The sequence below is a fragment of the Jaculus jaculus genome, chromosome 9 (assembly GCF_020740685.1).
Source record: "Jaculus jaculus isolate mJacJac1 chromosome 9, mJacJac1.mat.Y.cur, whole genome shotgun sequence".
NCBI lineage: Eukaryota > Metazoa > Chordata > Mammalia > Rodentia > Dipodidae > Jaculus > Jaculus jaculus.
The window spans coordinates 39,448,967-39,465,879 of NC_059110.1; the positions used below are offsets into that span (position 1 = coordinate 39,448,967).

Genomic DNA, 16,913 nt, shown 5'->3' on the forward strand with positions numbered 1-16,913 from the left:
TATATCTGTAAAAAATGAGTATTTCTCTACGCACATCTAAAATTAGTCAATATTCATGTTACTATCATTGTTCATAAATGTAAGATGAATTTTCTTAGAACAAAGATTCCACCAGTATTTAAATATTGCACTTGGTTGTTCTCTTCTTCATAATATTTTATTTTAATTAATTAATTTATTTGACAGAGAGGGAGGCAGAGACAGAGAGAACGGGCATGCCAGGGCCTCCAGCCACTGCAAATAAACTCCAGATGCATGTGCTCCCTTGTGTATCTGGCTTATGTGGGTCTTTGGGAATCGAACCTGGGTCCTTTGCCTTTGCAGGCAAATGCCTTAACTGCTAAGCCATCCCTCCAGCCCAGTTGTTCTATTTTGTGACACGACAGTTTCTGCTTTTATTCCCATGATGATGAGTTGTTGCATAGTTTGTTAAGTGGCAATTGTGACTATCTTGTCTCCCCACAAACTTTCAAATAATAGTTTTAACATTCCTCCAACATATATTTCTTCGAGCTTTTAATGATGAGAACCCATTTGGAAAGAGAGAGGAGTAATGACCTTTGATTTAGGAAAATATAAAAAAAATTAAATTAGCATTCAAGGATAAAGACAACTTCTTATAAAAATTCATGTTATTAACTTAATACTTATAATATGTGTTACATGACTATTCCCTGTTATCAGCAGCTAGCACCAGTAGTTTAGCACTAAGAAATACCAAAGGAAAAACCAGATGGGTGTTGGCTTTCAGCCTTATGCCTATAGATTTTGTCTTCATGAGACAATATTATTGGCAATATTGTGTACTTAAACAGTATATATAAGCATAATAAATTAAGATAGGCTTAACAAAAGATAGACTATAGTAGATAGAGCATAGAGAAAGTCATGGATTTACACATTAGATATTACTAAAATTCCATCAATATTATTTTTTCTTTGGGAAAATATATATTCATGAAATCAATAATTAGTATTGGTAGATAACCTCACTTAGGAGGGCCCTCAGTGGAACATAAGAATGTATCCCCATAGGAATATAACCATTATATACAATATGTTTGTGAAATAACATTCTAAATTGTAATAAAAAAGAATTAAAGAGCCAGAAGAAACCTTAGGGTTAACACATCCTAAAGTTTGTAATTGAGACTTCTGAAGAAAAAAGACTGCAGAATAAAATTTATGTGTTTTAACTGAAAGAAAAAACTGTATTGATGAGATTCTCTAAAATGAATTACCCAATGATGATGGCCATTTACCAAATTTTTTGCAATAGTACTAAACAGAACATATCTTGTAACATTTTATCATAACTATAGTCTGTTGCCTTTGTTAATAACCACTAGAAAGTAGGTAGAATGGGTTTGAAGAAAAATTGGTATAGTTGTTTAACTGGAGCAAGAAATTCATTTTTTAGTCTTTTTCTGCCTTTAAGAATTATATTATTGAAAATCCATTTCACTTACTGACTGACTCTCATGTGTAAAATAGAGATAACCACATTTCCAAGAGACAAATACTGATATAATTTCTTCTTTTACAATCCTAATGAATTTCAAGTGTGTTATAATATTATGTAAAATAGACCATTGGTTTTATCCATGTGTTTTCATGTTGAAACTTTTGTAATATATATGGTAATATGCCTTTTCCTCTTAATGTCATACAGACTTCATAGTCAAGCTCTGCTTGTTGTGGCTCTTTTTCTTGGTTTGCCCACATGGCATTGATGGTATTGTTATGGAATGGACTTCAATAGGACCATGAAAAGTAATGACCAAGGACCATGTGTTATTTCTGTATACCTAATGCCACTTCCCTACTTCTCTAGTAAGAGTAATACCCTTACTTGGGAAAAGCTGACTCTTCTCCACTCCACATGATTTTCATAGACACAGTAATCAGAGTTTCATTCCAAAATCATCCTTAGACCCAAGATGAGCCCATGATTCAACTTACAATGAATAATTTTCTCTCCCAAGAGAAACATGCAGTGGTAACAGAAGGTACTTCTGATGCCCCAGAGCAAGTGTTAATTTTTTCTGTCTTTAAATGTAGAAAATATTTCAGGCTTTGAGGGTTGTATGGTCTCAATCAGAACTACTCAGCTCTGGTAGAAAATAGTATGTTTTGATCAAATCTTACAAAAAAGAGCAGAGGTTGTGGAATTAAACCACAAGCAGTTTGCTGTTCTATAGAGATAACCCACAAAGGACTATGAGTTCCAAACTTTATTAGATTATTGAGGCTCAGCTTTGCAAATACTACCTTTATTTTTAAAACTTCCATGTATCCCCCTGAAAAGTGTCCTTATTGTAGTCTTTCAAAATAAACCAAATGTGGTGGTGCATGCTTTTAATTCTAGCATTCAGGAGGCAGAGGTAGGAGGATCACCATGAGTTTGAGGCCACCTGAGTCTACACAGTGAATTCCAGGCCAGCCTTGGCTAGAATGAGACACTATCTTGAAAACCAAAAAAGAAAAAAAAGAAAAAAAAAAGGAAAAGAAAGAAGATAATGTTTGTTCCTGTGATATAGGATAGGATCTGTAATTAGTAGGCATTGTTCTGAAATGACTGGTAACTACTGTATTGTCTACAAACTTTCAACAGGGAATTATTAAAAAATAGAGATTAGTATAATTTAAAATATGAAGACTGTGAAGGGTGTTCATGTTCTTCAGTGATTCTATAGCTGTTTTGGTAAAGAAATGAAATGAGTCAGAGTGCTAGTATAAGCATAAGCTAGTTAACATGGGACAGTCCTGGACAATGATGTGGTTTATTGTGTTCTTAGAGAAAGATGTGTCCTGTTAAGAACCACTTTTACAGAACATGTTGCAGTGACACACAAGAAGAAATGAAGTCTAGAGTTAGCATCCATGACATAGTGATGGACTTGTCCTTCAACTGTGAACTGATAAAACAATTTCTATAGATATTAGGCAGCAGTTATCATGGAGCACATATCATTTTAAGCAAAACTATACTCCTTGTTGGAAGAAAGACTCCTGAGGTGAGCATGTGTTCCTGATCTTAAGGGTACTTTTTGGTTGACTTTGTGGAGAGGTAGAGACCAAACACTGCATGGAAGCCTCACCAATCTAAGGAGGCCAAGGTCAGAGTTTGTGGTGATTGAAGTAGATGGGCTCAGTATCAGAGTCCTAGACATAGTGAAGCTATAGAGAAAGAGCTGTCTAGAGTTCTGTGTCTATTTTCTCACAGTCAGTGTAAAAACATAAATGGTTAGAGTCTAAGTGCCCAGCCAAAGGTCTGATGGCAGTGAGATCTTAGAATTTCCAGAGCTTTTGAACACTGATACAGGGTTTCCATCAAGCCATACATGACAAGATCTTCCTAATACTTTGAGCTTTCTTAGAACTCCTGAGAAAGACCTAATCTAAAGAATGAGAATCATGTTCTGTGGTAAGTACTGCACATGAAGACAAACAAAACAAAACCAAGTCAAGACACTACAAAGAATAAGCCCAGGCCTACTAGAACACAATTTAACTGACTGCCAAAACAAACTTCAATACTGAAAGGATGAGAGTGTCATTGAGATAACTTACATGGTATTATTCACAAAATCCAGAGAAAATAAAACTTGGTAATATGAAAACCAAGGGAAAAGTTATTTTATATAAGCAGATGTAGAGATGACATATATTTTGTATCAATTAATTTACTTGGTATTAGTAGGAACATTATGGAAACAATCATAAACTTTTTAATGATTTAAAGGAAAAATAGACATGATCAAAGAAAGAACTTTAACAATAAATAAAAACAACAGGGCTGGAGAGATGGCTTAGCGGTTAAGCGCTTGCCTGTGAAGCCTAAGGACCCCGGTTCGAGGCTCGGTTCCCCAGGTCCCACGTTAGCCAGATGCACAAGGGGGCGCACGCGTCTGGAGTTCGTTTGCAGAGGCTGGAAGCCCTGGCGCGCCCATTCTCTCTCTCTTCCTCTATCTGTCTTTCTCTCTGTGTCTGTCGCTCTCAAATAAATAAATTAAAAATTAAAAAGAAAATATTAAAAAAAAAAACACTACAACAACCAAGAACTAAATAGAAATTCTACAATAGAAGAGTATTTAGTTGAAAATTTTGGCACTCTTGACTCATTTGTGCCACTATAAATGGTAAAACTACTTTACAAAAAGCATGTATATTTTTCATATAATTATTTTATTGTCAAGAAATTCTGCTTCTAGTTGTTTGTCCAGGAGAAATACAAACAGAAATTTGTACAGAAATTTGTGCAGTAATTAATGTGCGAATATTTGTGGCAATTTTATACAACATAGCTAAGATGTGAAAACAACAAACATGGTGAATTTAAAAAGAAATTTAAATATTCCTATACAATAGATCTCTACTCATCATTAAAAAAGGGATGAACTACTGATGCAGTTAATAATATAGATAATTTACTTTAAAAACTGATCAAAAGACTACATAAACATATCTAGCAGATCTTTCCACTCACATGAAACTCAAGAATGTTGGTTGCTATTGAAGAGGACGACAGAGAATACAAGGATATACTTGCAGTTTTAATTTCATATACTTTAATGTGTTGGAAATTATACAGATATTTGTATATGCATTAATTAAACATTAAATTTTATATTTAATATTTGTGACTAATACTATACGTACATTTCTCAATAAAATATATTTAAATATAAAGAAAATTTGGCCACTCAGCTACTCCCTATTCAAATAAAAATAGACATTACATCTGCTTATGAACTATATATGAAAGAGATAAACATTTACTGACCTTATATCTTGAGATATAATATATGTACAAATAATATCTCCAATATCAATTTTTTCTTAGATGCAATAGTGCCAGGAGGTAAGGCCTCACATTTTTATAGGATTACATTCAAAGCATCTCATTACTTTAACCTAGAGACTATTTAAAAGTATCTTGCTTAATTTTCAAACATTTGGCAGATTTCTAATTTGTTATATTTCTACTTCACTGTTTTTCTTATTATGTTTGTCATCAAACATACTATCCATGGAAATTTTTAATTCCAGTGAATATCTGGATTTTTTATGTATATGTATGTGTGGTAAGCATGTGTGTGTGTTAATGTTCTGTGTGTGTGGCTCATATGTGCATATGGATGCAGGTGCATTTCTGTGAGTACATGAGGGGCCAGAGTTTGAAGTCCTGTCTTGCAGAGTCACTCACACCTTATTTTTTGAGCAAGGGTCTATCACTGAAACTGGAGCTAACCAATTCAACTGGATGCACCAAGTACCCCCTTCCTCTCTAGCACTCAGCTTACAGGTACATGCTGCCACACCTGGCTATTATTTGACTGGTAAGGAGTCAAATTTAGGATGTCATGCTTATGTGACAAGCACTTTACCAACTCAGCTGCCTTCTCAGCTCTTCTGTAGATATCTTGATTTATGGTATTTGGGAGAAAACTGAAAACTGGGAACATTTTATTTCTTGGCCTGTTGACTTTCTATTGTTTTAGAATATCCAGTCTTCCACTCCTATATACACCTAGGCTTTGCCTTTAGTTAATCTGGCATAAAATGTAACAGTTGAATTCAGTGGTATTGTTTAATAGTTTCAACAGGCACATCTAACCTTACATTTCAGTTGATTCTGTATTAGCTCCCTAATAAAAAAGAAATGAAGGTGGAGGGGGAAGAATGAAGCTGCAGTAAATAGAGTTACTGGTAACCTAATGTAGTTTCAAATTTCAAAACTTAAATGATACTCATACTTTCTATGAGCTTCCTTTCTAGGATGTACTCTGACTTGAAAGACCCTTAGCTTTGTTGCTAAGTAAGTACCCTCCAGTCTAGTGTTTCTGGTTCAGAGAGTAAAATATATTTCTGTTTATTACAGTATTGGTTTTCATCAACACCCCAACCAAAGAAACTATTTAGTTCCAGAGGGGTATTTCCCTAGCTACAGACACACATTTTAAATGCATCCTGGTCCAGGGCTTTGCTGCCTCAGCCCATAAATGTCTACTGCTGCCGACAATGCTATAAAAGAATTAGAGCCTGGGGCTGGTAATTACAGTATGAGGCAATCTCCATTTTTGGAAAGCCTTGAGAATGATTTCAACTTCTTTTTGTTGCAGCTATAAGCCTGGTTAAATGTATAGAGAAAGAGATCTTGTAACTCAAAGGATTTGAGATCTTAAACGTTTGTATGTGATTACATTTGAATGTAATTATGGATGCTTGTAATACAATATTTTCTTTCTACTGAATGAAAATTACAGATATGTAATGTGAGTTTACTTACCTGATTGCACATTCACTCTAATACTTATAGATAGCTTGAGGCATGGGCAAAATAAAAAAGTCTATGTTGTTTGGCTTGGAATGAAATCAGGTATATCATTGATTAAATACTCTGCCTATTTCTTACAAAATGCAGGTTTCATGTGGAAATAGAATGACATGTATGGTTTACTTTTACAAATATTGAGACCTGCTTCTTATCCAGAATAAGTACAAACAATAACAAAATTTATGGCCTCAGTTATTATTAGGAATATTTTTAACTCATGAATATTTCTTTTCACCAATCATATGATGAAATGATATTAAAAGTCTGTGGCCTTTGGGGGCCTGACATACTTAGGGATTTTCTAATAAGGAGGAAAGTCTACTTTGGCTATGCAGGAGAAAAAATATATAGTATCTGAATAGTCGCTGAGTCATCTCCACGACCAAATGTAGAAATTCAAGAATTGAATAACCTTAGAAAACAAACTGCCCTGATGGAAAGTATAGAAATGACAGTATTTGATTAAATAAAGGGAAAAAAATTAGTACTAAAAAGTACTAAATGTATTTCTTATTAATAGGAAAAATAATTGGTACTTATTGTGTATAAAAAATTAGTTTTTCTAGGAAAGTAAATACATGAAAAAGGAAAAGATGACTCCTATCTTGCAGGTGCTCACAGTCTGGGGACAAAACCTTCATGAGGCCCACACAAGCCCTTGTGACCCGTGCTAGAGCACAGGACAAGCGAGTGATTGTCAGTGGAAGTTTGGTCCATAAAGTGCCATTCTTTTTGTATTTTAACACATTTTTGAAATGACCAAGTGGTCGCTAGTTTTACAGGTTATTGTCACACCATTATGCAGCATGTAATATTTGATTTAAATATTTCAAAACCTGAATATGAATTGAAGATTGACTCATATAATAATAGAAAGATCACTTACTGCAATTCAAAGCCAAGGTAAATTGATCCCTCTACAGTGAATTCTGTTCTCCTTGGTGGACATTTGTCACTTATTATCTTTATTATTTACCTACAGTGACTTAAAGTGTTTTTCAATGGATTTAAGGTTTTGAATGTTACTGTTATGTACACAGTTAGCAAGTCATGAAAGCAGATCTTAGATTGTAAAGAAGTTCTAAAGAAGTGAGTTCTAAAGGATGGTAGATGGTGTAGTGAATAATAATCAAAACCTGCAGAAGGACTTCTATAGAAAAAGAAACACTGGCAGGACAGAAGTTTCCTGCCAATCATTTTCCTGATTATCACCATCTTCATGTACATGTTTACAGCTGCACCTCATAATACTATGAACTATTCAGATAAGGACTTACCATTTCACATAAATATGACATTAATCACACACATATCTGCCAGGTCAGCCAAAAACAAATCTTAACTGCATGGTCATACTTTTAATCTAACAGTGGGAATGATCCTTAGTATTTTTGTTTTATATAAGATCATTGAGAGTCTGCGTGTGTGAGTGGGGGGTGGCGGTCATCAGACTCCAGCCTTGCCCCACTGACGGTTTCAGCGTTCTGCCTATCCAGTCATGAACCGGTTCGGCAAGCAGTTGTTGGGACTACGACCATGACTAGGACAAAAGCCTGGAGTAATGAGAACCTGCACAAAATCGACATGCCTTTAGGTGATATTATCAAATTGAATTGAAAGGAAGGAAAGAAGCAAAACTTTTCAAGACTGAATAGAAGACTTCAGTAAAGTAGTACCAAGCAATTCAGGATGAGAGTATGATGGGGAATCCAACAGAATTCTGGTTTTGGTAAAACTAGTATGACTCATAGAGGAAGAGTCATGCCTGGAAATAGATGTCCTTATGGAGTTATCACCATCCTTGCAGCTAGGGAAAAAACTGGAATAAGAAAAGTAATTAGTCCTATGAAGCATGCCCCTCTAAGTAACAAGAATATAGAATGATGTTTTCCAGCATTAATAAAAAGGAAGGCAAATCTTATGAAACAAAGTGAAGTACAAGGGAAACCAGTTGCAGTTCTTAAGAGACCTAACCAGGTACATAGAAAGGAGAGCAGTCTGATGTCAAGACAGTTCCTAAAGGTGTCCCACTACAATTTGACATGAACAAGGTTGGAAAACAGACAGGGATGACTTTGAATAAATGAGTTAGGATGCTCAAGGAACAAAGATCTACACTCCCATTCAACAAAGGAGGAAGCCAGCTTTGTAACTCTGGGGAGAGCACATGTCCACAGAACTTTTAAGTACTGACTGACTGAAAAATTGAAGTGCCTGAAGAGTTCATAACAGAATTTCAAGAAACTTCAAAATATTCGTAAGACTAAATAAGTTTATTTTTGAAGGTTTTGGTATCTTTTTTGTAATGTATAAATAATACCCTGAAAGAATAATAATACCCTGAAAGAAGAATAATACCCTGAAAGAATACTAATGTCCTGAAAGAATAACAGAGACTATCCCTTTCAGTTCTTAAGATTCCATGTTTGGCCCAAACAGAACAGTTCTCTGTTGAGTTCTTTGGTTCCTCATGCTGCTGAAGGAATACAGAAAGCTATAAATTGATTATTTTTATGATAGTGATATTTAGAATAGTCATCTTTTCCTATTTTTTTTTAGATTTTTTCCATGGTAAATCTTACGTCAGAAATGAATAGATCCCTCTGTTGTTGTCACTTGTCCATTAATAGTATTGATTTAATAAATGCCACAGCCTTTTCTTCATTGAGATATTTCAGTACCTTTTTAAAAATAATTTCAGTTTTGGCTTTTAAGATTTATGGAAATAAATAAAACTTGGTTCATTTTTTCAGGTTGTATTAGCTTAACCCCCAGAGTTGTAAATATTTAATGCTGAACTTTTAACAAGAACTTTCTGAGTTTAAAATGTCGTTTCAAGATTTAAGTACATATTTACAAAGTTATTTGATAGGACCTTGGAGAAGAAGGTCTGATATAAGAATTTGAAAGTTTTGTATTTAATAAATGAAGGCAACATGAAAGGAAATATCAAGTTGAAAGACTGTAAACAGGTGAATAACTTCAAGTTCCAGATCATAGTAAAATTCTTTGGATTTAAGGTAGACCTGAGCCTAGTTGCTACAAATTCTACAAGTGGTATTTATTAGAATTAAAGTTTTTAGGGCTGGAGACATGGCTTAGTGGCTAAGGTGCTTGCCTAAAAAGCCAAATACACAGGTTCAATTTCCCAGGACCCATGTAAGCTAGATGCACAAGGTGACACATGCGTCTGGAGTTCATTTGCAGTGGCTGAAGGCCCTGGTGCACCCATTTCTCTCTCTCTCTCAGTTTCTCTCTGTGTCTCAAGTAAATAAATAGAAATTTAAAAAATATTTAAAGAAAGATTTAGAGTTTTTAAAGTGGATTGAGTCCCTTGGATATTTTGAAACTAAATTTAATAGCCAAAAAGTCCTCCACTTCATATTCAAAAAGTTAAAATTGGGCTGGAGAGATGGCTTAGCAGTTAAGCGCTTGCCTGTGAAGCCTAAGGACCCCAGTTCGAGGCTCGGTTCCCCAGGACCCACATTAGCCAGATGCACAAGGGGGCACATGCATCTCAATCCTCTCTCTCTCTGTCTCTTTCTCTCTCTCTCTCTGTCACTCTCAAATAAATAAATAAAAAATGAACAACAACAACAAAAAAGTTAAAATTTACAAGCTTTTAATCTTGCAAAGCTAAGCAATTTATAGTTTCTAAAATAAAAATAATACTTGTGTATGTTAAAAATATGCAAAATTACAATGGAATTACATTGTAATCTCATACTTTTCACTTTATATTCTGTACAATACAAAGCTGAAGCATTTATGGACAGAAAAGTCTATTTTCCTTACTCTTGAGAGTTGAGAAGAATTAGTCTAATGTGCCAAGACAGTTGTAAGAGTCTTCACATATTTGTATACCATAATTGACAGTATAATGCCAATGTTCATCAAGATGTTCCAGCTGGGAGTTAGCAGGTTGTGTCATTTTGAAGCTTGGCCTTTTGTTTTTCACATAATTTTAAAACTTCTAAGTAGATGGGGAAGTATGTCTAGTGTTGGCTTCTCCTGTAAAACAGAAACAAAGCATTATAACCCCCACCCACCTTCATGTATTCTAGGCTCCACTGTCTCTTTGTTCCTTGAGCTTCTTAATGGTTTGTGCTAGCCATGTCAAGTTATTGATAACAGTTCCATGCTTAGAGAAAGAATTAAATTTGATTCTTAATATCTGATATTTTGACAGTATTTCTACCTGATAGAGGATTTTTGGAAGTCAGTCACAGAATTTACAAACAAACTAATTTCACCATAACTATGATGCTATCACAGAGGCCCAAGGACTCATTCTAAGATATGTTTGCTAATACAATTATTTATATTTGGTCAGGAATAAAAAATTTGAGGCTGGTTTAGAATTATTGGTACTTATTTTCAGCAAAGAATAAGCAACTGAGCATGAGTTTCCTATCTTTACAACAGTTTGTAAAAACATAGTATTAAGATCTTTACTGTTATTTTAAATATAGAGAGGTATTAATGCCATCTTTTTTGGAAAACCATTAAAATTGTTCTAAATGTTGGCAAAAAAAAAAATCATTGAACCTCAGATATAGTCTTTCGTTTTCTAGCACTACTTTCCAAAAGCAAACAGAATTAAAAGCAGAATTACATATAGATATCTCCTGATTATCAATATGTTTGGTTTGGCTAAAATAATTATATTTATAAAAATAAATCATTTTGTAACAATCCTAATGTTTGAAACTTTTGTTTTTGTTTTTCAAGGTAGGGTCTTGCTCTAGCCCAGGCTCACCTGGAATTCACTATGTAGTCTCAGGGTGGCCTTGAACTCACAACAATCCTCTGTTTGCCTCCCAAGTACTGAGATTAAAGGTGTGCACCACCATGTCCAGCTTGTTCCACACTTTTGAATAAATAATTTCATAAGTTAACATTTTAGAATATGGGAGAAGACCTTATTTTCCCAGAATACTTTGCTAATTCTTTTAGATAAGTAATTTCATAAGTTAATGTTTTAGAATATAGAAGAGCTTCTTTTCCCAGAATATCTTGCTAACAGATGAGAATCTATACTGCTAGGCACATATGTGTGGAAGGAGGTTTGACTAGCAGCATCTACCACAGGAACTAGTTAACTACTAGAAGTCTATGAGTTCTTAAAATGAGCAATTCTCTGAATTAAGATGAAATTAAAATGCACTGTACCATTCCTATTCTCCTTGGCGGTGTTTCCTTGTGCCTGAAAGCTTCACTGCGTCCGTACTTGTTTGCTGATTGTTCTTACACAGATGGACCTCATTCAGTTGGCAAGGACATATAATGACATCAAAATCTGCATGAGAAAGCAGAATATAAACAGAAGCAAAAAGAGAAGCAAAGGTCATTTTCTAACTTCAAATTGTGATTTGAACGAAATGGGAAATATTCTAACCCTAATATTTATTCAGACAAATAGAAGTTCTTCCAATTAGTGGAATATACAGATATATTCAGCTATAGGAGATAAAGTTTACCAATAATAAGTGAAATTTTCAGAAATTAAGAAAAATATGTGTTCATTCTTTGGGAAAAGGCTACCTTAGGAATTTGCTGCGTGACTTTTCCTGAGGAGAAGTCTGTTCACCTCAGATAGGGCATAGATGACAGACCAAAGTAACAATTTCACCAAAGTGCAACTTAACAAATAAGTGACTTTATTGGTGTTACTTAAAGAGTTGGAGGGCTAGAGGAATGGCTTAATGTTTAAGGTATTTGCCTGCAAAGCCAAAGGACCCAGGTTCGATTCCCCAGTACCCAAGTTAACCAGATGCACAAAGGGGCACATGTGTCTGGAGTTCATTTGCAGTGGCTGGAGGCTGTGGTGCACCCATTCTTTCTCTCTCTCTTTCTTTCTCTCTTTCTTTCTTTCTTTCTTTCTTTCTTTCTTTCTTTCTTTCTCTCTCTCTCTCTCTCTCTCTCTCTCTCTCTCTCTCTCTCTCTCTTTCTTTCTTTCTTTCTTTCTTTCTTTCTTTCTTTCTTCTCTCTCTCTCTCCCCCCAGCAATTGTTACTGCTTATGTGACCCTGGTAAGGGCCTTGTGAATTCTGAAAGTTTCAGGTGCTTCCTGAAACATGAATTTTGTGTACTTATGAGTCATCTGACCTCCCTACAGGAGGTGATATTTCAATTTGGAGGAAATCACTACCCAACAGGCTTCATAAGGATATGCTTAATAACAGTCAGTTTAGCACACACTGATGCATGCTATAATCTGTAGCACTTCTTGCTGTTTACATCAAGTTTTCAGTGGTTAACAGAGTTCCAGAATACAGACAAGGCAATATTTGTTGAGTAGTTCAGAATAAATTGCTTATACAGACATCATTAAGTCTTGAAAAGGAACCAATGTGTCTATTGTTTTGTTTACATCTGAAGTAGGGTTGTAGTTCATTAAAGCCATTTTATCATAGATCGTAAGCACAGCTTCTAAAAGAAAGGGAGAAACTCAAGGGAAGAATAAGACCTGTGTGGATGAGCTTCTCAAGAGACAGTTGCCTGTTTTGATTTTATGTGAACCTATTACTCTAGTTTCCCTTTGTATTGATTGTATGAAGGGCCAACTTTGACTGTTATCTTCTCTTTTACACTGAAACACAGTGGACTGAAGTGACAGTGCTAAGAAATCCCAGATTACCATTCTTTTATTTCTCTGAGTGTGGTCTAACCAAATGTAGTACATTAAGCTAAGAAATTGATATAGTTCCACCAGTATAGGTGGAATTTAGAATGGAATGACATGTTTTACTGCATATAATAAATATATTTCAATAAATGTCCCTTAAGATGCACATTTTAATTTAAAATTTAAATTTGTATGGAATTCCTCACTACACCTTAAGTAAAACATGTTAATTTTATTCATCTTTAGAAAATTTATCAAGCTACAAAATGCCATGCACCTTCTTCTGAGAATATAGTGGTAGAAAACTTATCTAGCATGCATGCGTAATGTCCTATTTTTGATCCTCAGCAAACACAAACACACACACACACACACACACACACACACACACAATCAAACCCTTAATATGTTAGAAAAACATCTACATATACAGGGATAAATCTAAGTGCAGAATCTTACTGTTTCTATATTAGTAGATGTTACAGAATTTATCTATATTTATACTTCTAAATGGACAACAAAGATTTGTGTTTGACTAAAATGTTTCCATTCTAGTGTTTGATAGGCTATCAATTTCCATTTTTATCTTTTGACAATATTGACATTGACTTTAAAAGAAGTAAAGGTATGTTTTCTGGCATACATATTCATTGTGTATATATATTCATTCCACAATACCACGTTCATATCACTGTTAAATGCCAAATATTTTGGATGCAAAGAGGAAGAATGGCTCCTACTGTCAGTTTGCTCAGAGTCTTTTATTGGCCAAAGTCTTAAGATAACTAAGTAGAACATAAGTACCATAATAGGATTAATATAGACATTGTAGAGGGCTGATAAAAGACAGTTATATATTTATGACAGCATTTTTCAAAAGATAACCATGAAGCATAAGAATTATAGCTTAAATTGTTGCCATGTTGGATGGCATTTATTTAGAAACATAGACTTTTACTGGGACACAGGTGAAAGTTGTGATTCACAGAGAGATGTAGCCAGATTTTGGTGTCATTTCCAAGGATACTGATGGGGACTAGACATCATATTTTCCAGGGACATAGCGACATGTGAGCTCCATATATAGATCTCAGTCCAAGTGTAAATGCCTGTGAGAATTTTGGAACTGTTTCTCAGTGTACATGAATGTTTCAATATAAGTTGCCTTGATGTGGCATGCAGCTCGCATAGGAAAGGGCTTTGCATGTGAAAGGGAGAGGGGAAATTTAAAAAGTAGAATAAGATAGTAAGAAATTTAACTATAGTGTTGATTTCAACCTACATGTATTAGTGCTTGTTTGTGTAATTTTTAGAATTACACCTGGTACTACCATTGAGACAGCAATGCATATCTAAAGTTGTAAAAACAAATGTACTCTTTTAGTCTAAGTTCTCATATGACTGGAAGTATGACTGGAAGAGATTTACTGTCAAACTATTGTTTAATAAATATTACTAAAACATTATAACATCATAAGAAAACTGATGGTATAGTAACATACATATATTTTGCAGAACAATGAGATTAAAACTTCTAAAATTAATTTTCCTTTTTTTATAAGGTTACTTTTTAATGTTTTTCTAATTTATTTTTTATTGGATTTTGTATAATACTGTCACCCCAACCTTATGGGTTTCTAGTTCTTTTTCTCTTCCAGTATTTAAGTACTGCTTGCTCTAGTGAATTTTATAGCATCACACTTGATTCCTGACCTGGACATCTTTCTATACCCCATCATTTCTATCATTTCTCTGAGAATGGGGGTAGGGAACCAAAAAAAAACCTAAAACTGTGAATCCAGTTTCCTAATGTGGTAACCCATCTGCACCAAATAAGGATATGTGCAATGCAATCATAATTGCTATCAGTGATACAAAGCAATCATTTTTCTAATTACTCAGCAATAAACTTTAATATACATTCTGGGCAAGAATAACAATCGAGTCATTGACTGATGTTGGTCTCTGAACTAAGATTCAGCAAACTGCACTAAATAGTACCTAATGACCTCAGGGAGTTTGCAATCCTCAGAATGTACATAATTTACTCTCCTCTCAGAGCTTGTTGTTCTCAAAGGTTTTGAGAAAAAGATTGTATCCCATTTATTTATTCTTAATTCTGCGTGATAGCTTTTGCTCTTCTGCAAAGCTCAGTGGCCTGGTCATGAGTAGGAGAGGGTAAATAAGGTGCTAGTTTAATCCATGTCTGCAAGGAAGAAAAGAAAACATTTTAGAGCCAATGACAGTCTGCCATTAAGATATGGCAAGGTGAAGATTGAGTGACTTCAGGGAATGGTAAGGCTTAGTATGGGAGGCAGTTTCAGTTCAAGGAATAAGATAGAAAAGGCTGTTCAGGTCAGAACTCATGTGGTCTATCTCTAGAGTATGACAACAGAATGAGGAATCTTCCTCTCACCAGCAGATAGACAAAAATCTATCTGTGTGGTCATGCTGAAACCAAGAGATTCTGTTTCAACTGCATAGAGATTATGCTGGTGGGTTTGGCCTCCTGACGAATACAGCAGAATATTCTTCACTAGCTATCTATTTATTTTATCATTAGCCACACAGTACATATTATCATTGTATGAGAATATCCTTTCTGGTAAAAATGAATGCTTACAAAGCAGCATTTTGTATCTTTTCCCATCGGTGAGGAATTTGTCACATCTTGATATAAAATCCCTTGTTGCCTTAAAGTTTTTATGACAACACATTATAGTTCTAAGGCCATGTTTGTTCTTATCCATCAAATTTTTTTTCACATTCAAAACCATGTTTATTTATCTTTGTATTCAAATATGCACGACTTCATTCTGACTTCCTTTTCCTTCTCCCAAGATAGTCTGAAGTCTCCGATATTGGATCTCAGGAGGTTACCTCAAACTATTTTAGGAATGCAAGAAGAAAATGTTTGGGTAACTTTCTTTTGTTGATTTGCCCCAGCAAGAGGGTTTAGGGATAATTGCACCTTACAGTTCCAATGGGAAGGTTTGTCTTTTATGCTGGGGATGTGTATGCATAAAGGGATCCTGCACCAAGGATTGTGAATAATCTGTAGGTGGTTCTACTTAGTTATATGTTACTTGACTTTGTGTCATTTATGAGTTTTTTCTCCTGTTTCTGTTTCTCTGCTATATTCATATTGTGGAAACTTCACAGTGTTATTCACAAATCCATTTTCATAATGTGGTATATTCATTCAGTACCATTAAAGGAATCTTTTTTATATTATTGTTTCAGGATGTGACATACTATGAAACCACAGCCTTGCTGTTTCTTTCTGTTATCTTCTTTGAGATCAACTAGACTACAGGTAAGACTCTTGGTAACAATACACTAACATTGAAAAGATAAGGCACAAAGGTGTAATTCTTTTTTAACATACTTCTTTATATCTAGTGCTTAATTATCGTTTTACTAAAGATAAATGTTCTGAGCAAAGATTACACAATTTTTGATATTTAAAAATGTGTTTAATGTTTAAAACCTTAGAGCTGTCTGTTAGAACAGGTCATGTTACCTGCAATCTCACATAGACCACATTAAGCATATGCCTTAATGAGCTGTGGTCTCCAAAGGGAGTTCATTCCAGGTTGGATGTCCACTGATTACATAAAGCGCTCAGCTGAATGAACTATAATTGTCTCTGCATATTGCTAGTCCTGGATTCTGTTACTTTATAAATAATAGGAAATAAAGCTGTATGCCATCTTTGCTATATTTCACCATAAGATGTCCAAGATAAAGCACATAAATCTTGAAATTATTGTTTGGTTGGCTGGTAAATATCATTTTTAGTTTATCTTGTACTATGATGGTGTAATGTATCACCAGCCTCATAGGGCAGAATGCTTACAATTTAATACTTCATAGCAGTTTCTGAGTCTTTATAATAATCTACTAAGTGGTATTCCTCCAGGGAAAAAGGCTTGTTTTGAAGTAG

The 16,913-nt window shown here is 34.6% G+C and overlaps 1 pseudogene; it reads left to right on the forward strand.

Annotated features, from left to right (window-relative positions):
- The first annotated feature begins 7,838 nt into the window (after positions 1-7,838).
- Positions 7,839-8,526, forward strand: LOC101613293 (annotated as a pseudogene).
- Positions 8,527-16,913: the final 8,387 nt, after the last annotated feature.